This window comes from Rhinopithecus roxellana, chromosome 14 (genome assembly GCF_007565055.1).
Source record: "Rhinopithecus roxellana isolate Shanxi Qingling chromosome 14, ASM756505v1, whole genome shotgun sequence".
Taxonomy (NCBI): domain Eukaryota; kingdom Metazoa; phylum Chordata; class Mammalia; order Primates; family Cercopithecidae; genus Rhinopithecus; species Rhinopithecus roxellana.
In genome coordinates, this window is record NC_044562.1 from 18,374,661 (window position 1) to 18,400,751 (window position 26,091).

The 26,091-nt window shown below is 47.7% G+C and overlaps 1 protein-coding gene and 1 pseudogene across 4 annotated transcripts in view; one reads left to right on the plus strand and one right to left on the minus strand.

The window, feature by feature from the left end:
* Positions 1–26,091, minus strand: part of SPATA3 (spermatogenesis associated 3) — a 46,917-nt gene that overhangs the window by 16,435 nt on the left and 4,391 nt on the right. Inside the window, exons 2-3 of one of the 4 annotated variants that reach the window (XR_004053240.1) lie at positions 21,158–21,281; positions 5,086–7,095 (exon numbers count right to left, since the gene is read on the minus strand). The exons of 1 other annotated variant lie outside the window; for it this stretch is intronic. The gene's annotated coding sequence lies outside the window, so the exon portion shown is untranslated. Of the gene's footprint in view, positions 1–5,085; positions 7,096–21,157; positions 21,282–26,091 lie in introns of those variants that run through there. 2 more of the 4 variants (XR_004053239.1, XR_004053238.1) reach the window with 2 other exon arrangements.
* Positions 1,476–3,393, plus strand: LOC104675822 (annotated as a pseudogene).

Consider the following 26,091-nt stretch of genomic DNA (forward strand, 5'->3'; position numbering starts at 1 on the left):
ATATTCCATTTTACCAGAAGAAGTCAAACAGGGCACAGAGAATGGGTCTCTGTCTTCCAGTAGAAAGACAGAGGAAGCACAGAGGGCAGGCCTAGGGAGGAGTAGGGAATTTCCCTGTGGCAGCAGCAAAAATGTGTGTGAATTCTTTAGTAAGAGTGGCCCCAAGAAGCAGAGAGAGGGCACCTGTAGAAAGAGGTTGTCCCAGAAGAATGAGGAAGAATGGCGCCTCAATAGCTCTTTGCTAGAACGTCTTCCCTGCACCCACTCCCTTCTTCTTCTTCTTCTTCTTCTTCTTTTTTTTTTTTTCAGACAGAGTCTCACTCTGTCTCCAGGAGTGCAGTGGCTCAATTTTGGCTCACTGCAACCTCCACATCCCGGGTTCAACTGATTCTCCTGCCTCAGCCTCCCGAGTAGCTTACAGGCATGTTCCAGCCTCCTGAGTAGACTACAGACATGCGCCACCATGCCTGGCTAATTTTTATCATTTTAGTAGAGACAGGGTTTTGCTCTGTTGGTCAGGCTGGTCTCGAACTCCTGACTTCAACTGATCTGCCTGCCTTGGCCTCCATGTGTTGGGATTACAGACATGAGCCACTGCGCCTGGCCCCACTGCCTTCTGCTTGAGCACCTGTTCCTAGTCAGGAAACCTGGCTCTTCCATAATACAGTCACAGCCCACTGCCCAGGGCTTATCAGCCACCACTATGGGTCCAGCTCTAGCCAACTGTGAACACCAGAGGTCTCATGAACAGGCTGAACATTCCTGCATTTTCGGAAGCCCTTCTCCTCTATCACCCCTCTCTGCACATCTACCAAAACATTTTCTGGTCAAGCCCTATCTCAAGTGGATCCATCTCTTCATAAAGCCTTTCTAAGCTGGGCATGGTGGCTCATGCCTGTAATCCCAGCACTTTGAGAGGCTGAGACAGGATCACCTGAGGTCAGGAGTTTGAGACCGGCCTGGCCAACATGGAGAACTCCTGTCTCTACTAAAAATACCAAAACATTAGCTGGGCATGGTGGCACATGCCTGTGGCCCCAGCTACTCAGGAGGCTAAGGCAGGAGGATTGTTTGAGCCCGGGAGGTGGAGGTTGCAGTGAGTGGAGATCGCACCACTGCACTCCAGCCTGGGCAACAGAGTGAGACTCCATCTTAAAAAAAAAAAACAAACCTATCTTGAGATCTGCAACTGGAAGCCATCCTTTCCTCGCTGCTGAGCTCCAGGGCACCTCTTTGTATGAGGCTGGTCATATTCCAAACGGCATTAGAATTATTTCTGTCTTTGTCTTCCCTCTCATTCCCCAACTCCAGATGGTGGAAACCTCAGAAGGCCACACTCTAGAGTAGGGGCTCAATGCAAGCTGCGGGAACTGAATGAAGGTGAAGGTAGGAGGACAGAGAAAGCAGGAAGCTGCGACAGCAGGAAGCTGTGATGGGGGCAGGTGGGCACGGGTGGTGGGGGATCAGGCACCTCCAAGGCTTCATCACCAAGGGGTTGCTTTCAAGAATGGACTGGGACTTCTCTGGCCTCAGCTGCGGATCACCGTTGGACTAGTCCACGGGCAAGGGAGTTTCCTAACCAGGCGTGCCAGTCGTGCGAAAATGCAGACTAGGTAGGGGAAGGGAATTGGAAATTAGATAGTCAGAATAAGGTCTTGAGGGGGTGAAAATTTCCTCCCAGAAGGTCTCTGATGGTTCTGGTGTCCTGGGCACCCAGAATAAGTGTGTCACCATTTGTCCTGAAGCTGACTTCTCTGAGCTGGATGGCACCCTGGACATCAACCGGCCCTTCACCTTCACGTCACACAGGAGGGACACTGGTCCATAGACAGGATGCCTGCTCTGGTAACCAGCTGGAGGGTGGCAGACCTTGGGTACCTGAGCTTTGGACTTTGCCACACAGAGCACTTCCTCAGTCCCTCCTGCTGCCCCTGGCAGGGTGGAGTTGGCAGGTGGGTACGGGACTTGGAGCTCCCTCAAGAGCTCACTGCCCAGGGACCTTAGACTGACAAATTAATCCCATGGGCCACAGGCCTGGGCTCAGTAACAGGAAAGGTCTCAAGGGTTGCGAAGGAGAATCCTGAAGTCAACCAGCTAGTCTAGTGGAGTTCCACCTGAGAGGGTTGCCATGAGGATCCAGGTGAAAAGTCCTTAGAACAGCGCCTGACTCACAAGAGGCAAGCTTTTAGTGTTATTATTCTTCCCTGGAGAAGATTAAGAAGCAAGCAAGGGAGAGGATGTGGAGAGGAGGGAGTGGGGGCCCCGTTTCTCCAAAATCCCACATCAATACCTTACAAAAGCGTGACCCCAAGTCATGGGAACCGATGCCCCAAGTTGTACGTGGGGCCAGTGAGTGGGGGTCGTAACCCTCCGAATTCGAACACGCCTGACGTTGAGACTTGCCCCAGTGAGCACACCGGGAGGAACTCTAGTTCCTCTCCACCCAAAACAGTACCCAAAACTGCTAGAGGCGCCAGGAGAGAGGCCGTGATTCCGGGGCTTTGTCGTCTACCCGTGGGGCGGCAGGGTCGGGGTCCAGGGCTGCCTGTTTGAGCGTTCTCCGCCCCGGGGCTCCCCCCTCCCCGCGACGACCCCTCACCATCAGTCTGCGTCTCCCGATCCACTAGGGAGACCCTGTGAGCTTGGCTGCCAGCTCGCTGGATGTCCAGGGTGCCCTCGGGGCGGCCGGGGCAGAACACGGCCGTGTGCACCTCGACGGCGGGGCTGTGCGGCGCGAGGACTCGGCTGAGCAGGGCCTCCATGCGGCGGCGCGCCTCGGCCTCCTCCTCCTGCCGCGGCTGCACCACGATCCCCACCAGCGCGGCGGGCGGGCGTCGGTTCTGGGCGCGCAGCTGTTGCAGGAGCAGCTGCAGCCGAGGCAGCTGCGTGAGGAGCGCCGGCGCGCGGCACAGAACCAGGAGCAGCTGCGCGCCCGGTTCGTGCGGGTGCTGCGGTGCCCGGCGCCCAGAGGCTGTGTCCTCCGCCGCGGAGGCGGGGGCCCCAGGCGCCTCGCGCGGGTCCTCGGCCTTGGGCCCGGAGCACCGCGGCTTCTTGTTGAAGCGCTTGGACTTCGTGGCCGGGCACTCGTCGCGGTTCATTGAGCTGTCGCCCGAGCGCTTGGGCCGCCGCGCGGTGCAGTTGCTGACGCTGGTGTGGCCGCTCCTGGCTGGGGAGGACGAGGGCCCGGGGAGCTGATCGGCCGCGGCGTCCCCCGGAAAGCTCTGCAGGCTCGGGCCGTCCTCATCCTGCTTCCAGAGCTCGCTGATCAGTAGCACCTGGCCGTGGCCCTCGACAGACTGGGCCGGAGCCTGTGGCTGCGCCTCCGCCTTCCTCTCCTGCCGGTCCCTGCAGGGCTGGGCCCCAGGCCGCTGCTCCATGTCTGGTCCGGCTCCCTCGCCCTCTGGGCTCGGGCCTCCGTTGGGAGGGAAAAGCTGCCCTTCTCCGGAGCATGTCACAATACCCCTGAGCCCTACCTTTTCCTGTCGTGGCCAAGCACCTCCGCCCCGCTATTCCTTGGAAATCTAATATATAGGAAGTTGCTGTTGGACGCTGGTATAACGCTGGCTGTGTTCAGTTTCTCCATTTTCTACTTCTGTGGTTTCAAAAGGTGCATCCTTTTATACCATGGATAAATCTTCGTCCCTAAGGCTCTAAGTAAGGCGAATTTTTATGCATCCGGGCATTTAAAAAGCAGTGGACCAGAGATCTCATTGCACCTGCAACTCTTGAGAATCAGCGAAGAAGAGTGGCGGCCTGGGTGGCTGGGCCCCGGCTCGTCCAGTCGGCTCTCTGGGTGATTTGGGCGCCGGAGTCTTGCGCTATTACAATAGAAACGGGTGCTGTTGCAGGAGATGATTTTGGGTCCCCTTAGTTCCAGGCTTCTGTGGGTCCCAGCGGCCTGTCAAAACGCCAGGAAAGGTCCTCAGGAAAACAAGACAAAAAGCAGAGAACTCCTTTGCTGCCCAGCACATGGGGTGAGCAGAGAGGCATGAGGAGGCAGCACAGAGGGACCCAGGTCACAGGGTCACAGACTGGAAACCCAACCGTGGGGAAAGTTGTTCCCTTTTGTTATTTTTTCTTAAAATGAGCTTTACCAAGTTATGCTAAATTATTTTTTAAAATATAAACATTAAAAACTGAAAAGCAGGGTGTCAAACAGAAAACTCTGAGCTAGAATCCCGCAAAAAACTCCAGGATCCTCGGGCGCGGTGGCTCACGCCTATAAGTCCAGCACTTCGGAAGGCGGAGGTGGGAGGATTGCTTGAGGCCAGTTCAAGACGCGTCTAAGCACATAGTGAGACCCCCGTCTCTACTAAAAATACAAAAATTACTCGGGCATGGTGGTGCGCCTGTAGTCCTAGCTATTCCGGAGGAGGAGGCAGGAGAATCGCTTGAACTGGGGAGACAGAGGTTGCAGTGAGCCAAGATCACAGCCACTGCACTACAGCCTGGGTGACAGAGTGAGACTCTGTCTCGAAAACAAAACAAAACTAAACAAATCTGTTGGAGTGCAGTGGCACGATCTTGGCGCACTGTGAGCTCCACCTCCCAGGTTCAAGTGATCCTCCTGCCTCAGCCTCCCAAGTAACTGGGACTACAGCTATCTGCCACTCCAGCCTGCTGTGGCAGACTTGGTCTAAAAAAAAAAAAAAGAAAGAAAAAGATGGATACTAGACTTTCATTCAAGATAAATCAGACCTGCCGACTTCACTATACAGGAATTGGCCTTTCCACAGGTATACCCTAGTGTGGGAGTCTCAAGATTGAGATTACTAGGTTTCACTCGCGTCCATGTGAAGAGACCACCAAACAGGCTTTGTGTGAGCAATAACGCTTTTTAATCACCTGGGTGCAGGTGGGCTGAGTCCGAAAGGAGAGTCAGCCAAGGGAGATAGGGGTGGGGCAGTTTTATAAGATTTGGGTAGGTAGTGGAAAATTACAGTCAAAGGGGGTTGTTGTCTGGCTGGCAGGGGTGGGGGTCACAAGGTGCTCAGTGGGTGAGCTTTTGAGCCAGGATGAGCCAGGAAAGGGAATTTCACAAGGTAATGTCATCAGTTAAGTCAGGAACAGGCCATGTTCACTTCTTTTGTGATTCTTCAGTTACTTTGGGGCATCTGGATGTACACGTGCAGGTCACAGGGGATATGATGACTTAGCTTGGGCTCAGAGGCCTGACACTAGGGGAGGTGGGAGGCCCTACCTGGGACCGGGGCTTGCTCTTTGCTTTCTGTAAACCAGCTTTTATCAAAATGTCCTAAACTGGGGAGTACCAGGAAGGAATAGAGGTTCCAGACTCCCAAAACACAGAGTTGAGCTACTCTGTCCCTCCTGACTGGGGAAAAGGAGCCCCAGTGTGCGTCTTGTTCACTGTCAGTTCAACCTGCAGTTGTTCAGTCACTGAAGAACCCTTGTACTAACTGTCTGACACATTGGACTACCCTTAATCAGCCCCTGGCACACTGAAGCCACAGAACGGGGAGAGGAGCAGGGAGAGGTGGTGGGGTGACAAGTCTCAGTGGGACATCAGGGAAGGGATGATCCAGGTGGTGGGGCTACCAGCCTCAGTGCGACCTCAGGGAGAGGACGATCAGGCTGGAGTTAAGCCATCCCTAGGGTTCTGTGGGTCCAGCCCTTGTAGGGGCTTTTTTGTGTATGGTGGGGTGGGGTGGGGGAAGACACTAAAGGTAACAAGTGGCACTAAAGGCAGAAGCTCTGTCAGCTGGTGTTCAGAATGAATACCAAGACTCCTGGGTGTACACTTGAAATGCCATGATTATATCTAAGTTGATGTAACAAAGAGATCCAGAGATACGTTGGCTTAGGAATATTTATTTCTTCAGATGTCGGTGGTTCTGGGGTGTCAGGGAGACTCTGCCATCCTCAACATGTGGCTTCCTTTTCTTTCTCCAGGGCAGCTGATCCACGATCTTCCACTTCCCAGCCAGCAGGAGGATGGAAAAGCAGAAGGGAGGGGGAGACAACCTCCTTTGCAGGGCGTGACTCGGAAGTTGTACACATCATTTCCAGTCACATTCCATGGACCAGAATTAGCCCTGTGACCAACTCTGGCTGCCAGAAAGTCTCTGCTTGGGCGATCAGGCAGGCAGTTGTATCTTTGGGAACATCTCTCACCCCCTGGGAACACCTGGGCAGAAACTGAAGGGCATTTAACACATTCTCCTTTGTGTCTAATAAGAATTGTCCCCATCAGTCAGAGCTCTCCTATGTGCTGGGTACATAGGTCATCTTTACACAACCCAGCAATGGAGAGCACACCATTCCCAGACTGCAGATGCAGAAACTGTGGCTCAGAGAGTTAAGCGACTTGTTCAGATTCAGTTATCTGGTAGATGGTAGGTCTGGGATTGAGACCCAGCCCTGGCTGGTCCTGCCAGGACACAGCATCACAGCTTTGATTGGGGGCGTCTTTTTGTTTACATGTAATTTTATGCTCAATGTACATTACTTTTGAAATACACAGAAAAGGGAATGAAGCCAGAGTCCTGCCTTGTGTAGGAGGGATAAGTTAGAGGTGTACACTGGGATAAATCTCCCTCCCGCCCTGGCCCTGGCCCTGGTCCTGCACCTGCTCCTGCTCCTGGTTCTGGTCCTTGGCCTGGGCGGCGATTCCCGGCGCTGCCTGAGCGTCGCTGGCCACCAGGGGGCGCTGCCGGGCCACAGGTCCGGTCCACCCGGGATCACAGCCTCAGGGGACAGGAAATGATCAACAGCATCTCCTCTCCGATCCAGGTGGCCTCAGGGAATCTCCGGGCGACAGGACAGGTGGTGAGCCGGGTGCAAAGGTGGAATTCTATCCCCAAAGCACATCCTGCGCCCCTTTCCTCTGCAAAGTCCCGGAACCACGTGACTCCGGATGAGTCCGTGGGGCTGGAACCCAGGGTTCAGCCCCCTGCGCCTCTGTGTGTCCTGTCCCTTTCCTCCAAGTAGACAGGAGGCATCTCCTCATCGGCTCAGTTCACATTCCTCCAGGGCTCAGAGAGAACCCAGTCCGTGTCTTGGGACACCAAGTCAGGGCAGACTCCAGGAGAGAGGAAGGAAGATGATTCCTGCGCTCAGGTAGGGAGGGGCTCGCCTCTAGGAAGAGAGAAATGAGGGGTGCGCAACGTGAGAGTGGAAATGCTCAGAAATAGTCAATGACCTGGGCAGCTGAGCTTTCGTCCACGCCCTGGCACAGTGTGTGTTGCACAACAGAGGTGTTCAGGGAATATTCAATCAACAAACACCTCGAGTGCCTCCGTATGCAGGTCCTGGTAGGCTCTGGGGATGAAGTCCCTGCCCCCTGGAGCGTATATTCCGGTAGGAGAGAAAGAATAAACAAGGTCGGCCACAACTATAACCTCACATAGTGCTGAACTCTAGAGGAAATTAAAGCAAGATAAGGGCTCCCAATCCAGGGCTTATATTCCTCCCACCCCCATCCCCGGTCCAGCCCGGCAGTGATGCAGGCGGAAGGGGGCAGGGGTGTGGGGGGTGGAGAGGGCAGGGAAGCCACCCCCATCCTCTGGGCACAGCCAACAACCCCCAATTTTATACAGGAGAGGCTTCTTGGGGAAAACGTCATTCCAGGAGCCCTCAAAGTGATGGGATCCACTGACTGGAAAGAGAAAAAGTCCAAGAAGGAGGAATTCAAGCCCCTGAGGCCCCTTTGGGTAGAACAGGGCAGGGAAGAGCCTCAGGGTCTCAGAGCTTGGAAGCAGGAGGGCAAAGAGGAGGAGATGGAGAACCAGACTCCTCAGAGAATCCTGGAGGGCCTTGAAGGGGCCAGGGGTGGGGAAGTGGGAGGATAATTTTATGCATTAATTTGGCTGGACCATGGTACCCAGATATTTGATCAGCCATTATTCTAGATGTTTCTGGGAAAGTATTTTTTTTTTTTTTTTTTTGAGATGGAATCTCGTTCTGTCGCCCAAGCTGGAGTGCAGTGGCACGATCTCGACTCACTGCAAGCTCCGCCTCCCGGGTTCTTGCCATTCTCCTGCCTCAGCCTCCCCAGCAGCTGGGACTATAGGCGCATGCCGCCACACCCAGCTAATTTTTTGTATTTTTAGTAGAGACAGGATTTCACCATGTTAGCCAGGATGGTCTCCATCTCCTGATCTCGTGATCCACCTGCCTTGACCTCCCAAAGTGCTGGGATTACAGGCGTGAGCCACCGCGTCCAGCCCTGGGAAAGTATTTTTTGAGAAGAGTAACATCTGAATCAGTGGATGAGTGCTGAGTCAAGCAGATTCCCTCCCCAGGCAGGCGGGTCCTGCTCCCTCTGCTGAAGACCTGAAGACCAAGATTGACCCTCACCTTTCACCTCCCACCTCTTCCCCACCTTGGAAGAGAAACACATTCCTGAGAAGGGGGATTTGTCAGCAGATGGCTTTGGGACTGGAACTGCAGCATCCGCTCTTCCTGGATCCTCAGACCCCGGGCCTACCCTGCAGATGTGGGCTTGCTGGTCTCCACAATCAGTGAGCCGGTTCCTTAAAATCAACCTCTCTCTCTCCCTCTCTCTCCCTGTCCACATCCCATTGGTTCTGTTTCTCTGGGGAAACCTGACTCATACGGGGACTCTCAGACCCCTGGCTGAGAATGGCAGGCCTGAAGATTCTCTGAGGCATTCAGCATCGAATGAGCACCAGCTGGGCGTGGAGCTGCGTCACGCGCCGGGCCCAGGACTCAGCCCTGGAACCCAGTGTGGGCCTTTGTCCCTGTCATGGCTTTGGACAGACGTGTGACTCAGAGGGGACAATGGATCTGGGTGGCAAGGTGGGAAAGCTCGCCCCAGTATTCCTCTTGGTGAGAGCAGTCCCTTAAGGGGTCGCCTGAGTCATGCGACCCACAGGTGTGGACCTTTTGCCTCCTTCCTCCCCTCTCCCCCAGTGACTTTATCCAGCACCTGCCCTGCCCAGCCTTGCACAGGCTACCCTGTGACCCACTCATGGGGAGATAGTGGAGTTTCTTTCTGCCCTCAGGAGCCTTGTTCTCAGGGCAGCTCATCCAAGAGAATAACATATAGTAGATTGCCACACATAAGCCTGGTGCTTAGAAAAGCTGCCTATAAAATCCAGAGGTGAAGGAAGAAAAGATTGAAATCTCTTTGACAAGTACATATCCCTTCCTCCCTCCCTCCCTTCATCTCCAAAGTAGACCTGCCCTAGGGCCAGGAATCCCCTCCCTGCAAGGCTAGGTAACAAGTGGATTTTTGCTTTTGAGCTTCAAAGTCCTGGCTTCTGGTGATTTATAGGTGGTCTTTGAGGGTGATTTTGACGAGAGGCTTGTTAGCTTCTCTATGCTTTTGAAACGCCCACTCTTCCCACAAGAATCTGGGACTTTGCAGAACTGGTCCAAGGTGAGTGCAGGATTAATTGCCAAATGAGTTTTCTCATAAGCCTGGGGTCCAAAGTACAATGGACAGCCAGCAAACACTTATGAGGGGTTTGAACAAGTGAAATCAAGGCCCAAGGACATAGGACCCAATGGAGAGTGAGGCAGCTGGGGTCTGAGATGACTGGCATGGGCCTCAAAGCAGGGGCCTTGGAAATAGGCCCTGAAGAGGGGGTCGCTTGCGTGGCTAGGAAGGGGTTGGGGCCCACTAGCATTTCCCAGAATGCATCTTTTCTTCAGCAGTGAGAGCCGGAGGGAGGGATGGGTTTCTCAGTACAGTTCCAGTATGAGTGGCCCTCACCACAGGGCGCCATTGCCAAGTCAGAAAGAAACCAAGCTTAACCTCTGCCTCCTGTCCCCATGGTCTGTGAAAGTCTCATACTGTAGTGTGTTGAATGGTAGCCCCCCCCGCAAAAGATACATCCACATTATAATTCCTGGGACCAAGAAGTGTGACCTTATTTGGAAAAAAGGTCTTTGCAAATGTAAGTGACCTTATTTGGGAAAAGGGTCTTTGCAAATGTAATTTACAACACTGAATGAGTACCTGTTGAGTGTGGAGCTCCCTAGGTTGCCCAGGCTGGTCTTAAGGATTGTGTGTGTGTGTGAGAGAGAGAGAGAGAGAGATAGGGTCTCACTGTGTCATCCAGGCTGGAAGGCAGTGGCATGATAACGGCTCACTGCAGCCTCAACCTCCCAGGCTCAAGCGATCCTCTGGCCTCAGCCTCCCGAATAGCTGGGACTAGGGTTGCACACCACCACTCTTGGTTAATTTTTTGTGTGTATTTTTTGTAGAGACGAGGTCTCCCTAAGTTGCCCACGCTGGTCTTGAACTCCTGGGTTCAAGTTATCCACCTGCCTCGGCCTCTCGAAATGCTGAGATTACAGGCGTGAGCCACTGTGGCTGGCTCAAGTTAAAGATCTTGAGATGAAATGATTCCTGGGATCATTATCTTGGGATCATTATCTGGGATGGGTTGTAAATCCCAGGATGAATGTCCTTATATGAGATGTGCAGAGGAGAAACCCAGAGATGGAAGAGGAGAAGGCCACATGAAGGCAGAGGCAGCGACTTGCGAGTTGCAGCCATAAGCCAGGATGGCCTGGAAGAGGCAGGAACAGGCTCTTCTTAGAACCTCCAGAGGGAGTGTGGCCCTGCTGACACCTTGATCTTGGACCCCTGGCCCATTAGAGCTGTGAGAGAGTAAGTTTCTGCTTTGAGGTCATCTGCTGCAGGAGCCGCCAGGAACAAATACACAGCCCAATCCCATTTCTAATTCCCGAGGGTTTCACCCCCGGGACACTTCTTCCACACGTGCCCTGTTGTGCTCCGTTTTGCCCTGTGTCCATCTGCGAGTGGGACTCCATCCTGTTGATACGTTCCACATAAAATATACTTGTACCAAAAATGTCTTGTTTTTAGGAGACTGTGGGGGATGGGAATTGGGGGAAGGGTTCCATTTTCCGGGGCAAATATAGCTGTTCCTCAGTGTCCTAAAGGGATTGGTTCCAGGACTCCTGGAGGTACCAAAATTCAAGGATGCCCAAGTCTCTGATATAAAATGGCATAGTATTTGTAAATAACCTATGCACATTCTCCTGTATACTTTAAATCATCTCTAGATTATTTGTAATACCTAATGCAATGTAAGTGCAGTGTAAATAGTTATTGTACTGTATTAGTTTTAAAATTTGTGTTATTTATTATTATTGTTATTTTGAGAGTCTTGCTCTGTTGCCAGGCTGGAGTGCAGTGTTGTGATTTTTGCTCACTGCACCCTCTGTCTCCCAGGTTCAAGCAATTCTCCTTCCTCAGCCTCCCAAGTAGCTGGGACTACAGGTGTGCGCCACCACACCCAGCTAATTTTTGTATTTTTAGTAGAGATGGGGTTTCACCATGTTGGACAGGATGGTCTCGATATCTTGACCTCATGATCCTCTCATCTCAGCCTCCCAAAGTGCTGGGATTACAGACATGAGCCACCATGCCTGGCCTATTGTTGCTATTATTTAAAAAAAATTTAGAGATGAGGTCTCAGTCTGTTGCCCATGCTGGAGTGCAGTGGCATGATTATGGCTCACTGCAGCCTCAAGCTCATGGGCTCAAGCTATCCTGCCACCTCATCCTCCCGAGTAACTGGGACTACAGGTTTGTGCCACCACACCTAGCTAATTTTTGTTGTTGTTGTTGTTGTTTTTTATTTTTGTAGAGCTGTGATCTCATTATGTGTTGTCCAGGCTGGTCTCAAACTCCTGGCCTCAAGTGATCCTCCCACCACAGTGCTGGGATGACAGGTGTGAGCCAGTGTGTCTGGCCTGTTGTTATTTTTAAATTGCTTTTCTTTTTTCAAATATTTTTGATCCATGGTTGATTGAACTCTTGGATGTGGAACTGGGGGTAACTGAGGGCCAGTTGCACTGGGCTTTCCCTTGACTAAATTTGGGCAAAATAAAATGATTCCTAACCTTTACAAAGCTAATCAGACACCTCTAGGGTAGCAAATCCTAAAAGAAAAAGATCAGGCATATGAGTGCGTGTGTGTGTGCATGTGCAACTGTGTTGCCAAGCTGTTCCCTCCCCCACCCCCACCAGTTTGCTTTGGGAGGCAAAGGAAAGGCACCCTCCTGGCTAGCAGGCCAGATGAGCCTTGTCACCTGGAGGATAGGATGCGGCCCAGATCTTCTCCTGAGCACAAAGATGAGCAAAATCAAAGGAAACTGTACGAAACTGAAGACTTTTTGTGTGGTCTTCCCGGAAGTGGCAGAAGTTTCTGGTGGAGGAGTAAAACAGGCCCCTGCTACACGTAACTTCCTTAACCACCAATCCACAGACAATCCACCCACCCACATCACATCCCAGGCCTCTCCTTTTCGTGCCTGACCTGTGCTCCTGTGGCCTGCATGGGTGTGAGTCACCTCCTTCTCCACTGCAGGCCTCTTCCAGGATGTCCTGGTGAAGACCACCACTGTCTATCCAGTTGACACTCCCCATTATCCCCCAAACCCAGCCTGTCCACAAAGCCTGTCGATTGTATTTCCTCCTTGTCACACAAATGTCACCAACTCTGATGGGTACCTTGTTCCTCCCCTTTGTGGTACTTGTCACAGTTGCAGTTTGCCTGTGAGCTCCACAGAAGACAGGTACCATGGCTGCTTATTCCTTGTTGTGTCCCTGGTGCCTAAAACAGGCATTTGGCATCACTGGTATTCAAGAAATACTTGCCAAATAATTGAATAAATAAGCAAATGAAAGAAGGAATGCAGTTTTGAGTGAGGATGGTGTTGAAAAGGAATAAAGCCTTCCCCAGCAGTGCCTGGGGTTCACATAAGAATGCCCTAGATGGTAAGACAGGAGACGCACGGGCATGGTAGGTGGGCTCTCCCCACCCCTCCCATAAGAGTGCAAAGCTGGGACAAGCCAGAGGCTTCACAGGCCTGGTAACTGGGGGGTAGGGTTTGGTGATTCCTACCCAGCGCTGGGGGCATTGGGAGGCTCTTCCTCTCTACCTGGGCAGTGTTTACCAGGTGTGTTTCCCATTCATTATTTTGCAATGGGTACTGGGTTCAGAGTGTCTACAAGCAGTGGGGGCTTGGAGGTTCAAGGAAAGTGTAGTGTAGCTTTCTCTCCCTTTTAGGAAGATTTCTGGTTTTCTTTTTTTTTTTGAGACAGAGTCTTGCTCTGTCACCCCAGCTGGAGTGCAGTGGCACGATCAAGGCTCGCTGCAACCTCCACCTCCCAGGTTCAAGTAATTCTCATGCCTCAGCCTCCTGAGTAGCTGGGATTGCAGACATGAGCCTCTGCTCCTGGCCTAGGAAGATTTCAAAAGGAAGATGAGTCTATTGTAATTTAGAGGGCCATTTTACACTCCCTGTGTGGGTGGCAGATGCTTTGGGTCTGGCAGCTAGCTCTATCCTAGCCTTCTCTATCCACCCTGCAATTCCCTCCCCTCCCCCTGACACAACTTTCCCTGGATTCTCCAACTGTTAACATTTTGCTGCAATTGCTTTGTCTCTCTTCGTCTCTCTCTCTGTGTGTATATTTCCACATACTTTTATTTTGCTGAGCAATTTGAAAGCAAGTTGCTGACATCTTGACACTTCACTTCTAGATATCGCAGCATCTCCTAATAAGGATATTCTCCCACAAAACCACAATACCATGATCACAACCATAATAGCACCCAGGGTACTATCTGTATTCAAATTTCTACAATTGTCCCCGGAAGAGCTTTTAGCACTGGATTTTTTTTTCCTATCCAGGATCCAATCAAGATCATGTATGATATTTGGTTGTTATGTCTCTTCAGTCTCTTTTCATCTAAAACAATCTTTCGGCCGGGAGCGGTGACTCACGCCTGTAATCCCAGCACTTTGGGAGGCCAAGGCGGGCAGATCACAAGTTCAGGAGATGGAAACCATCCTGGCTAACACGGTGAAACCCCATCTCTACTAAAAATACAAAAATTAGCTGGGCGTGGTGGTGGGCGCCTGTAGTCCCAGCTACTGGGGAGACTGAGGCAGGAGAATGGCGTGAACCCAGGAGGCGGAGTTTGCAGTGAGCTGAGATTGCACCACAGCACTCCAGCCTGGGCGACAGAGCAAGACTCTGTCTCAAAAAATATATAAATAGATAAAATAAAACAGTCTTTCGCCTTCTTATTGTTGTTATTGTTCTTTGTTTATGTGAAATTAGCTTTTGATAAAGAGTCCAAGCCAGTTGTCTTGTACAGTGTCCCATATGTGGGTTAATCTGGTTGCTTACACAAGATTAGATGCAGGTTGAATATTTTTGGCCAGAGTTCTGTACTGCATAGATGCCACTTTAGACTTCCCTGTCAGGTATCACATCTGAAGTAAATAATGTCAGCTATCATGTCTGGAGTAAATAATGTCAGTATCACACCTGGAGTAAATAATGTCAGTATCACATCTGGAATGTATAGTGTCAGTATCACATTGGGAGTAAATAATGTCAGTATCACACCTGGAGTAAATAATGTCAGTATCACACCTGGTGTAAATAATGTTGGTATCTCATCTGGAGTACATAGTGTCAGTATCACATTGGGAGTAAATAATGTCAGTATCACCTCTGGAATGTATACTGTCAGTATCACATCTGGAATGTATAGTGTCAGTATCACATCTGGAGTAAATAATGTCAGTATCACATCTGGAATGTATAGTGTCAGTATCACATCTGGAGTAAATAATGTCAGTATCACATCTGGAATGTATAGTGTCAGTATCACATCTGGAGTAAATAATGTCAGTATCACATCTGGAGTAAATAATGTCAGTATTACATCTGGAGTACATAGTATCACTTCGGGAGTAAATAATGTCAGTATCACATCTGGAATGTATAGTGTCAGTATCACATCTGGAGTAAATAATGTCAGTATCACATCTGGAATGTATAGTGTCAATATCACATCGGGAGTAAATAATGTCAATATCACATCTGGAGTAAATAATGTCAGTATCACATCTGGAATGTATAGTGTCAGTATCACATTGGGAGTAAATAATGTCAGTATCACATCTGGAATGTATAGTGTCAGTATCACATCTGGAGTAAATAATGTCAGTATCACATCTGGAATGTATAGTGTCAATATCACATCGGGAGTAAATAATGTCAGTATCACATCTGGAGTAAATAATGTCAGTATCACATCTGGAATGTATAGTGTCAGTATCACATCTGGAGTAAATAATGTCAGGTATCATATCTGGAGTACATAATGTCAGTCACTCTTGGTGATGCTGAGTTTGATCACTAATCCTCACTCTGTTTCCCCTTTTGTAAGTAATCTGTAGAATCCTCACATGGTCACAGGATTAACTGAATATCCAAGTCACCAAATAGTTTTGGCAACCCTTGGTGATGCTTACCCGAAGGAAGCTTTACATTGGGAATTGCAACATGGTAGTTTTTCATTCTTTTATTCCTGCTACATTTACTAGCTGGTCTTTTTTTCTGTAAGAATTTTCAAATCCCACTATATTAAAAACACTAATCACTGTGGGTTCCTGGAGTTTTAAAAATGCTATAATTGAAACTACAGCTATTCATTTTGATGTTCAAATCATCCCACATTTGAGCAGTGGGAGCCCTCAGGTCAGCTCCTGAATCCTTTTGACATAATCACATTTATCTTCCCAAACTGTTTTGCTTTCTGGTGTGACAAGAGATTCCATGCTCACATTGTGCATTTTCACCCCCAGCTTAGAATCAACCACTTCTCTAACGAGCCCTGGTGCCTTTAGTGGTGAATGGTATACAGAAAGAAAGAACCTGGTGATATATGTGCTCATTGCTACTGGGCTGTCATTCAGTGGAAAGGATTAGAAAATTCATTTTTTAAAAAATTACAAGTTCAAACTGATATTTCCAACTCAAATTTAACATTACAGAGTTTTTCTTTCACTTCTTTACTTATTACTAGTATCTTTTTTCCCCTTCAGTAAATATATATTTGCTTATTTGCTTTCCACTATACGTGCATAAAAGAGTTTCAGAATTACAAGGCCCAATATTACTACTAACAGTAAACCTACTAAATAGAAGATTTTCTGTAGCTCTTCTGTTCTTAGAACAGATCCTTCTCTGCAATCAGAGTGCTTGCCCTGTGTGGTTGTGGTATCAGTTTGAGGCGTTATCAGTTTGATTTGCTTCTTTTGCATTCTATTGTAGGGTTTTCTTTATCCCATCTTGTTAACATTTACTTTTATTTTTTAAATACATAAAACATTTATATAGTTAAAAAGTAAAAATGGGTTGAGAATAGTGCCTCACACCTGTAATCCCAGCACTTTGGGAGGCTGAGGTAGGAGCATTGCTTGAGCCCAAGAGTTTGAGACCAGCCTGGGCAACATAGGGAGACCTCATCGCTACAAAAATAAATAAATAAATAAATAAATAAATAAATAAATAAATAGCTGGGTACAGTGGGAGGCTGAAGCAGGAGAATTGCTTGAGCCAAGGAGGTTGAGGCTGCAGTGAGCAACTGCACTCCAACCTGGGTGAGAGGGTGAGACCCTGTCTCCGAAAAAAACAAAAAAATAAAAAGTTACAATGATATAAGATATACAAGAGAAGCCTCACTGCCATTCCTATCCCTTCTACCCCATTCCTTCCCACCTCCATGGTTAATGCCTTCCTCTAGTGTCTGTTTAACACTGTATTTCTTTTCACAAAAAATAACACATACGCATACTCATTTTCTCTTCTTTCCATATGAAGGACAGTATAATATATATCCTCCTTTGCATCTTACCCCAAACCTCATTATCTGTTCACACAGATCTCTCGTGCTCACATTCATTCCTTCCCATTTCGGGACATTCTGCTGTCACATGGAACATGTTCAGAGTTGTTTTTTGTCTAATCTGTATTAATGCTAGTTATTTCAGAAGACCATGCAATACCCACGAAAACTTCCCCTTTGTTCTCAGAAAGTTTACACAAAAACCAACTCACAAAAGGCAGATTAATTAGATAAAAGGCTATGAATTTATTTTAACGTGTCAAGCATGGGGAATTGTAGGAGAGTGATTACTCAGTAACCCAGCGGGGTACATATGCTTATATAACCTTCTTCTTAGGAGAATGGGAGATGGAGAAGTGTGGATGATTTTAGTGTACGTGATTTTTAGGGAAATAAATGGGCTTGAAGAACATACAGTGGCCTGGGACAAAGTCTACTGTGCCTGCAGAATATACAATGGTTTGTGACAAAAGTCTGCCTAGCTGTGTTGACAGATGTCAGGCTTTCTTCCTGGATATGAGTTCAGTTCATGAAAATTTAGGAAGGGACCAGGAGTAATTGTTTTCTTCTTTGGTGGGTTTGGGCTTTAGGCAGATAAGTGAGAACAACCTCACTCGGTGCCTTGCGAGAGACAGACTGAGACAGAGGCGGGGGTTGGGGGAGAAATCTTGTGGCTTCTTCTTCAGTTCAGCATGTCACAGAGCCATATTTGGGGGTATTAGTTTCTGAGCCCCAGTCTCCATGATACCGGGTCCTTTTGAACTGGCATGACCTTTGGATTCTGAGAGTGTGAGAAGGCAATAGGTCAAAGGTCCAAATGAGGGTGAAGGAGACAATGCAGGCTGTCCCCTCCTGTCTGACCTCTAGTGTTCTTGTGTCTCTTGGTACGTGGGTGGCTTGAGAGATAGGTTTGTGGGGAGGGCCTTTAACACTGGAGGATAATGAAATGTTGCCAGGAAAGAAGTGGTTTCTTTGTCAAACACTTGCCTCACTCAAAGTGTATACTTAAAAAAAATTAAGGCACAATTTATATAGCATAAAATTTGCCACTTTAACCATGTTTTTTTCTTTTTTTTTGTTTTTGAGACGGAGTCTTGCTCTGTCAGGCTGGAGTGCAGTGGCTCAATCTCGGCTCACTGTAACCTTGGCCTTCCGAGTTCAAGCAATTCTCCTGCCTCAACCTCCTGAGTTGCTTGGATTACAGGCATGCATCACCACGCCCAGCTAATTTTTGTATTTTTAGCAGAGGCGGGGTTTTGCCATTTTGGCCGGGCCGGTCTTGAACTCCTGACCTCAGATGATCTGCCTGCCTCGGCCTCCCAGAGTGCTGGGATTTCAGGTGTGAGCCACCGCGCCCGACCCACTTTAACCATTTTGAAGTGTACAGTCAGTGGCTTTAGTACATTCACTGTCTCATTCAACCATAACGTTTTTATCACCCCCAAAGGAAACCTCATACCCATTAAAGAGCCATGCCCCATTTCCCCTTCCCCCAGGTCCTGGCAATCACCAATCTGCTTTCTGTCTCGAATGGATTTGCCTATCCTGAATATTTCACATATATGGAATCGTACAATATGTGTCCTTTTGCGTCTGGCTTTTTTCACTTAGGTTCATCCAAGCTGCAGCATGTGTTGGTACTGCCACCTTTTTATGATGAAATATTCCATTTTATGAATGTAGTACAGTCCAGTTTATCTGTTTACAGCTTATGGACAGCGGGGCTGCTTTTACATTTTGGTCACTGTTTTAACCTGTGTTTCTATTCTTCTGGGTACATACTAGAAATGGGACTTCTGGGTCATATGGTAACTCCATGTTTAAATTTTTTTTTTTTTTTTTAGATGAAGTCTCACTCTGTTGCCCAGGCTAGGAGTGCAGTGGCATGATCTCGGCTTACTACAACCTCTGCCTCCCAGGTTCAAGCGATTCTTCTGCCTCAGTCTCCCGAGTAGCTGGGACTACAGGCATGCGCCACTACGCCTGGCTAATTTTTGTATTTTTAGTAGAGACGGGGTTTCACCATGTTGGCCCGGCTGGTCTCGAACTCCTGACCTCATGATCTGCGCGCCTTGGCCTCCCAAAGTGCTGGGATTACAGGTGTGAGCCTCTGTGCCTGGCCCCATGTTTACATTTTTGATGAACCAACAGACTGTTTTCCACATCAGCTGCACCATTTTACATTTTCACAAGCAAAGTAGGAGGATTCCAGTTTTTCCATGTCCTTGCCAATGGTTATTTTCCATTTAAAAAATTATAGTCATCGTTGTGGATGTGAAGTGGTCAACTGTTAATACCCTTTTTGACACAAGCTTAAGGTGTCAAAGGATATGCTCTAATGTTGCCCTTTGGCTTCATGAGGCTACTTAAAGCTTCCAATTTCTTGTAAATAACATTAGACTTTGTTATTGTTACATTAACTTGGTGACCCAAGGGATTCATGGCTGTAGGAGGGGAATCCTGTTATATTCTAAGTGCTGTGATTTGAATGTGTTCCCAAAGTTCATGTGTTGGAAACTTAATAGCCAACGCAACAATGTTGAGAAGTGGCATCTTTAAACGGTGATCAGGTCATGGAAACACAGCTCTCATGAGTGGATTCAGGCCATTATTGGGGGACCGGATTAGCTATCACAGGAGTGACTTAGATATAATATCAGGGAATTCTGCCTCTCTTATCTTTCTCTTGCATGTGTTCTGTCTCACGATGTGATGCCTTCTGCCATGGGATGGCCCTCGCTAGATGCCTGCACCACGCTCTTGGACTTCCCAGCTCCAGAACCATGAGCCAAATAAACTTCTGTGCTTTGTAAATTACCCAGTCTGTGGTACTTTGGTATAGCAGCAGAAAATGAACTAAGACACTATGCATGATGTTACCCTGAACATTTGCATAAAAACAGCTTTTTACATCACATAGCCACACTCAAAATGTGTTATGGGAACACAGTAAAACAGAGGTGGGGTAGGTGACATTAACTGTGGTGAGGGGGCAAAATAATCCTTGGGACCAGTGACCTTTAGGGCTCTGTTAAAGTGATTTCTGTGCTCAAAATAACTGGCCCAGGGCTGCAGAATGCAGGCATCCTGACAAAACCACATGAATGAGGAGAACAGCACTTTTCATGACCAGCCCCACCAGAGGAATTTTTCAGGCACGCATCTTACTGTGTTGCTCAGGTCAGCTGGCTACCACTTGTGAGCCCACGCCCAGAGGTTGGGGCACCCCAGTGAGTCAGAGCCCAGATCAGGGAGGGTGAGAATTACCACTTCCTGTCTATGAAAAACACTTAGATAAATGTTGGTTCCCACCATGGCTAAGAATCAAATAATATTCTTTCTCCAGGCCTCAGCCTCAAGTGCCTGACAAACTCTTGAAAAACCCAAGACACTACTCAAAGTAGTTTACACGGGGAGGTCCAAGGTGGTTTCCCTACGGCTGGTTGATGATCTTAATTACGGTATTTTTCAGGATTGACAGCCAAGCAGATGTTATTAACATTAACCAATTAATCCAGGTCTTATCTCATGTCATCCTCACGCCAAGTAAAAGCACCAGAGAGTTTTGGAAGTGGAGAAATGCCACAAGGTGGATCAGGAAAGACAGGACAGAGGAGGGGCCATTTGTGTAAGACCTACCTGAAAGGATGCGTGGAAGAGGACAGTGGGAGGGAAAGGGAGGATGGAGGCTGGGAGGTAAGTGTACCACCCCTGCACAAGCATTGAGCAATGCCAAGTGTGCCAACATAGAATGGACTTCTGGATACACCCACTTTATCTCAAAATTATTGTGACACTGTGATTACAAGAAAATTTTGTGGCCAAAATGTTAAAGTTTGACATTCCAGAACTGGAATAATTATATCTTGGCACTGTTCATGATGACATTTCTTCCATAGTTACCGAACTGAATATTTGCCAGGCTAAGAAGACACTTTCAACTGAGGTAAGTGGAGAAGTGGCTATTTTGGGGAATCCCCAGGCTACCTAGGGCAGTCTCTTTAACCCCTAGGATCCAAGTATAGTTATTAAAAGCACCCATTTTCATTGCCCAAAGTGTCCCAGTTTAGACAATAAATTGTACGGTCACTCTATTTATCATGGATTTTAAATGATTTTTTAAAATTGTGGTAAAATAGGCGTAACCTAAAATTTACCATTTTAACCATGTTAAGTGTTGAGTTGAGTGGAATTAAGTACGTTCACCTGGTACAACCACCACCAACTCCCCATCCTCCCCTTTCCCCAGCTCCTGGCAACCAACCACAATTCTAATTTCTATGTCTATGCATTTGACTACCCTAGGTACCTCTTTAAGTGGAATCATACACTATTTTTCTTTTTGTGATTAGTTTATTTCACTTAGTATAATGTCTTCAAGTTTCATCCATATAAGAGCATGGGTCAGAATCTCCTTCCTTTGTAATGTTGAGTAATACTCCATTGTGTCTGTATTAGTCTGTTCTTGCATTGCTATAAAGAAATACCTGATACTGGGCTGGTCACGATGGTGCACGCCCTTAATTCCAGCACTTTGGGAGGCCAAGGTGAGAGGATCACTTAAGTCCAGAAGCTCAAGGCCAGCCTGGGCACCATGGTGAAACCTCATCCCTACAAAAAATACAAAAATTAGCTGGGCATAGTGGCCCATACCTGTAGTACCAGCTACTCAGGTGGCTGAGGTGGGTGGATTGCTTGAGCCTGAGAGGTTGAAGCTGCAGTGAGCTGTCATGCCACTGTTCTGTAGCCTGGACAACAGAGCAAGACCCTGTCTCAAAAAAAGGAAAAAAGAATAAAAAAAGAAATAACTGAGACTGGGTAATTTATAAAGAAAAGAGGTTTCATTGGCTCACGATTCCATAGGCTGCACAGGAAACATGATGCTGGCCTTCTGCTCGGCTTCCGGGGAGGTCTCAGGAAACTTACAATCATGGCAGAAGATGAAGCAGAAGCCAGCACTTATCACGTGGCCAGAGTAGGAGCAAGAGAGAGAGGGGGGAGGTGCTGCATACTTTTTAAACAACCAGATCTTGTGAGAATTCACTCACTACACAGTACCAAGGAGGGATGGTGCTAAACCATTTATGAGAACTCTGACTTCATGATCCAATCACCTCCCACCATGTCCTGCCTTTAACACTGGGGATTATAACTGGACAGGAGATTTGAGTGGGGACACAGATCCAAACCATATCAGTAGTTTATCAATGGATAAACACACTGTGTTATCCATTCATCCATTGGTGGAAGCAGCAGTTGGGCTGCCCCTACCTTTTGGCTATTGTGAATAATGCTGCTATGAACATGGGTGTACAGATAGCTGTGTGTGACTTTGCTTTCAGTTCTTTTGGGTGTATACCCAGAAGTGGAATTCCTGGATCATATGGTAATTCTTTATTTATTTATTTATTATTAGTATTTTTGAGATGGAGTCTCATTGTGTTGCCCAGGCTGGAGTGCAGTGGTGGAATCTCGGTTCACTGCAACCTCCACCTCGCAGGTTCAAGAGATTCTCCTGCCTCAGCCTCCCGAGTAGCTGGGGTTACAGGCTCCTGCCATTGTGCCTGGCTAATTTTTGTATTTTTAGTAGAGACAGCATTTCACCATCTTGGCCAGACTGGTCTCAAACTCCTGACTTCTTGATCTACCTGCCTCGGCCTCCCAAAGTGCTGGGATTACAGGTGTGAGCCACTGCTCCCAGCCTCTATTTAGAATTTTTTGAGAAAATGCCACTCTGTTTCCAATAGTGGCTGTACCACTTTACATTCCTATCAGTACAAAGATTCCAATTCTCCAACATTCTCTCTTTCTTTCTTATAGTAGCCATTCTAGTGGATATGAAGTGGCATCTCACTGTGGTTTTGATCTGAATTTCTCTAATGATTAGTGATGTGCTGAAGTGCATGGCGCCATCATAGCTCACTGCAGCCTCAAAATCTTGGCCTCAAGTGATCCTCCTGCCTAGTCTCCTGAGTAGCTGGAAGTATAGGCATGTGCCACCACACCAGGTGAATTTTTAAAATTTTAAAATTGTTTATAGAGATGGGGTTTCACCATGTTGTTCAGGCTGGTCTTGAACTCCTGGCTGCAAGTGATCCTCCCACCTTGGCCTCTCAAAGTGCTAGGATTACAGGCATGAGCCACCATGCCTGGCCAGTCATTCTTCTCTAGAGACATATCTATTCAAGTCGTTTGTTCATTTTTGTATTGTGTTACTTGTTTTTGCCGTTGTTTTTGAGTTTTAGGAGTTCTCTATATGTTCTGGATATTAATTCCTTATCAGATATAATCTTTTTTTTTGTAATGATTTTGAAACTTTTCTTCCTTGTACAATTTTGAGATATAAAGAATTCCCAGACTGGGCATGGTGGCTCATGCCTGTAATCCCAACATTTTGGGAGGCTGAGATGGGAAGACTGCTTGAGCCCAGGAGTTCAAGACCAGCCTGGGCAACATAGTGAGATTTCATCTCTACAAAACATTTTAAAATTAGCCAGGCGTGGTGGTGTGCACCTGTAGTCCCAGCTACTCAGGAAGCTGAGACAGGAGGATCACTTGAGCCCAGGAAGTTAAAGCTGCAGTGAGCCATGATCACGCCATTGCACTGCAGCCTGGGTGACAGAGCAAGACCCCGTCTCAAACAACAACAATAACAGCAACAACAATGACGACAAAAGAATTCCCAAACTGGACTCTTACTGGAATGACTTATGGTCCAAATGTATAACTGAATTGTGTAACTAAGAATTAAAGAGCCGGGGTATGTCCAAGATGGCCGAATAGGAACAGCTCCAGCCTCCAGCTCCCAGCGTGAGTGACACAGAAGATGGGTGATTTCTGCATTTTCAACTGAGGTACCGGGTTCTTCTCACTGGGGCGTGTTGGACAGTTGGCGCTGGTCCGCGGGTGCAGCCCGACCAGTGAGAGTTGAAGCAGGGCGAGGCATCGCCTCACCTGGGATGCGCAAGGGGGAAGGGAATTCCTTTTCTTAGCCAAAGGAAATTGAGACACACAACACCTGGAAAATCAGGTAGCTCCCACCCTAATACTGCGCTTTACTAAGGGTCTTAGCAAATGGCACACCAGGAGATTATATCCCACTACCTGGCTCAGAGGGTCCCACACCTGTGGAGCCTCCCTCATTGCTAGCACAGCAGTCTGAGATCTAACTGCAAGGTGGCAGCAAGGCTGGTGGAGGGGTGCCCACCATTGCTGAGGCTTAAGTAGGTAAACAAAGCTGTGGGAAGCTGGAATTGGATGGAGCCCACCACAGCTCAAGGAGGCTGGCCTGCCTCTGTAGACTCCTTCTCTGGGGACAGGGCATAGCTAAACAAAAAGCAGCAGAAACCTTGGCAGAGGTAAATGCCCCAGTCTGACAGCTTTAAAGAGAGCAGTGGATCTCCCAGCATGGAGGATGAGATCTGAGAACGGACAGATTGCCTGCTCAAGTTGGTCCCTGACCCCTGAGTAGCCTAACTGGGAGACATTCCCCACTAGGTGCAGACCAACACCTCACACCTCACATGGTGGGGTACACCCCTGAGATGAAGCTTCCAGATGAAGAATCAGACAGCAACATTCACTGTTCAGCAATATTCTATCTTCTGCAGCCTCCGCTGCTGATACCCAGGCAAACGGGGTCTGGAGTGGACCTCAAGCAAACTCCAACAGACCTACAGCTGAGGGTCCTGACTGTTAGAAGGAAAATTAACAAACAGAAAGGACATGCATACAAAAACCCCATCAGTATGTCACCATCATCAAAGACCAAAGGCAGATAAAACCACAAAGATGGGGAAAAAGCAGTGCAGAAAAGCTGAAAATTCAAAAAATCAGAGCGTATCACCCCCTCCAAAGGAATGCAGCTCATCGCCAGCAATGGAACAAAGCTGGATGGAGAATGACTTTGATGAGTTAGGAGAAGAAGCTTCAGTCAATCAAACGTCTCAGAGCTAAAGGAGGAACTGCGTAACCAGTGCAAAGAAACTAAAAACCTTGAAAAAAGAATGGATGAATGGACAACTAGAATAACCAATGCAGGGAAGATCCTTAAAAGAACTGATAGGGATGAAAACCATAACACGAGAACTACATGACAAACGCACAAGCTTCAGTAACCGACTCGATCAACTGGAAGAAAGAGTATCAGCGATTGAAGATCAAATGAATGAAATGAAGCGAGAAGAGAAGTGTAGAGAAAAAAGAGTAAAAAGAAATGAACAAAGCCTCCAAGAAATATGGGATTATGTGAAAAGACCAAATCTACGTCTGATTGGTGTGCCTGAAAGTGACGGGGAAAATGGAACCAAGTTGGAAAACACTCTGCAGGATATCATCCAGGAGAACTTCCCCAACCTAGTAAGGCAGGCCAACATTCAAATTCAGGAAATACAGAGAACGCCACAAAGATACTCCTCGAGAAGAGCAACTCCAAGACACATAATTGTCAGATTCACCAAAGTTGAAATGAAGGAAAAAATGTTAAGGGCAGCCAGACAGAAAGGTCGGGTTACACACAAAGGGAAGCCCATCAGACTAACAGCAGATCTCTCTTCAGAAACTCTCCAAGCCAGAAGAGAGTGGGGGCCAATATTCAACATTCTTAAAGAAAAGAATTTTCAACCCAGAATTTCATATCCAGCCAAACTAAGTTTCATAAGTGAAGGAGAAATAAAATCCTTTACAGACAAGCAAATGCTTAGAGATTTTGTCACCACCAGGCCTGTCCTACAAGGGATCCTGAAGGAAGTACTAAACATGGAAAGGAAAAACAGGTACCAGCCATTGCAAAAACATGTCAAAAGGTAAAGTCCATCGATGCTAGGAAGAAACTGTATCAACTAGCGAGCAAAAATAACCAGCTAATATCATAATGACAGGATCAAGTTCACACATAACAATATTAACCTTAAATGTAAATGGACTAAATGGTCCAATTAAAAGACACAGACTGGCAAATTGGATACAGTCAAGACCCATCAGTTTGCTGTATTCAGGAGACCCATCTCACATGCAGAGACACACATAGGCTCAAAATAAAGGGATGGAGAAGATCTACAAAGCAAATGGAAAACAAAAAAAAGCAGGGGTTGCAATCCTAGTCTCTGATAAAGCAGACCTTAAATCATCAAAGATCAAAAGAGACAAAGAAGGCCATTACATAATGGTAAAGGGATCAATTCATCAGGAAGAGCTAACTATTCTAAATATACACGCACCCAATACAGGAGCACCCAGATTCATAAAGCAAGTCCTTAGAGACTTACAAAGAGACTTAGACTCCCATACAATAATAACGGGAGACTTTAACACCCCACTGTCAACATTAGACAGATCAATGAGACAGAAAGTTAACAAGGATATCCAGGAATTGAACTCAACTCTGCACCAAGCGGACCTAATAGACATCTACAGAACTCTC